We start from the raw sequence: 1,909 nt of genomic DNA on the forward strand, positions 1-1,909 counted from the left end.
GCATCACAGCAACAAACAAGCCACCACAGTTCAGCCAACTGAGAAACAAATGATTAATGATTGTTTCTAAGTCATCTTAAGATATTCTTTCCCTCAATAGGCTTTTGACAGGGGTACCTGGATGGAAAGGAATCCTGATAGCACTGCCTTGTAAGCACTGAGCTGCTGACAGGTTGGTGGTTAAAACTTCGCAGCTAGTCTGCAGGGAAAAAGGAGATTTTCTGCTCACCAAACTTTGACAGCTTCAGAAACAGGATGCCAGGTTGCTATGTGTCAGAATCAACGTTGTGGTAACCGGACCTGCAGAGAGTACATAGTTAAGCACATTACTATGAGCCAACATCTGTGCTGTTCAAAATCTCTCAGAGATGCTTAAGAACACAAGCTTAACACGACATTTTGAAATGTCGCAGTCAATAAAGCACTATGAAGCAATTCTACTCTGTACCAGGATGTCGCCCGGAACCCGAATGAACCAGACAGCACACAACGTCAACCAGGTGTTTGACAGCTGTTAGTAGTTAATTTTAGATGGTATTATTTAAGAACTTCAAATCCTAGGATTCAGTGTTAGTTAGTGATTATAGCAATTACATTGTCAAGAGTTACATATCAAGCTTATGTGGAAATATGTATCAGCATTTTTTATTAAATTTATTTTTAACAAGGACCCATTTAGCTATGAATCAATTTATCCCCATGTAAATGTGGACTCCAGGTGTAATTTTAAGCAAAGTCAGCATTTTTTCTTCAGAACAATAATCGAAATACTAATTATATGCCTAATCTTTACATGATAATTTATAAAATTTCTACAAGATATATTAGTTTGACTAGCATTTAGCTTCTAATCTAAAGATTGGTGGTTCAAATCCACTAGCTGCTGGGACGGAAGAAAAAAGTTAATATAGAGATTGAAGATCAAGAGTAATAGTTTCACAGAAAACGAACTTTTCTTTATCTACTCAATTAAGTAGGATTTCATTTTGATTAAAAACATTTTTGGGGGGTTTAATTTTGACCTCTTGTTCTGGGTTTCTCAAAAAAGATAGAATATGGAGAGGTTTTCTGGAGAAACCTGAGTAGTTTTGTAAATGATGTATTCCACATTTTTTATCTCCCTTAAATCTCCTTTTTTATTCTAGGGATCCATAAGCCTCTTCAATTTGGATGTAAAAATATTCTCAAAAGGTTTAAAATTATACTGTTAATGTATTCGCAGAGAGTAACTGCAAGTGAAGCCCATTTTTTTCCCCAACTCATTGAAGAGTTTCATTTTAGTTAATTAGAAAATCAACCAAGGGTAGCATAAATTTTCTTTTTTAAAACATTTAGATTTTTAGGTCATAATTTTATAATAAAATCTAGTAGACTTTAACACATTCATCAAATGTTTAGTTTGAAGCACACTTTTAATTTATGTAGAATTTCATCACAGGTAATATTAGAAACATCTATGATTTTTCATTCACTTTTGACTCTATGGGAAGAAACAAGCCAACATGTATTTTATATTAACTAAATATAAAATATAGTCTATAATTACAGGTAATTTTTCCTAAACTTTGATAGTGTCTTGTGATTTAGTGTGGATCTCAACTCTGATCCTCAAAAAAGAGTTTCAATTCATAGAGAGAAAAAAAAAACTAAATCATATTTTTACCATTCTTATTTCCTTCTGTATTTTAAATCAATATCAATTCCATAGTTTAGTAAATTCTGACATTAATGAACTTCAAGTTATCTCAGAGCAAAGAGTGGCTAAATATAATGTTTTAAAATAAAAAATAGTGAAGAAAGCTGATGGTGCCCGGCTATCAAAAAGTATAGTGTCTGGGGTCTTAAAGGCTTGAAGGTAATCAAGCAGCCATCTAGCTCAGAAGCAACAAAGCCCACATGGAAGAAGCAC

Source organism: Echinops telfairi, unplaced genomic scaffold (assembly GCF_000313985.2).
Source record: "Echinops telfairi isolate 266 unplaced genomic scaffold, ASM31398v2 ScPeMD7_11;HRSCAF=52, whole genome shotgun sequence".
Classification (NCBI taxonomy): Eukaryota; Metazoa; Chordata; class Mammalia; order Afrosoricida; family Tenrecidae; genus Echinops; species Echinops telfairi.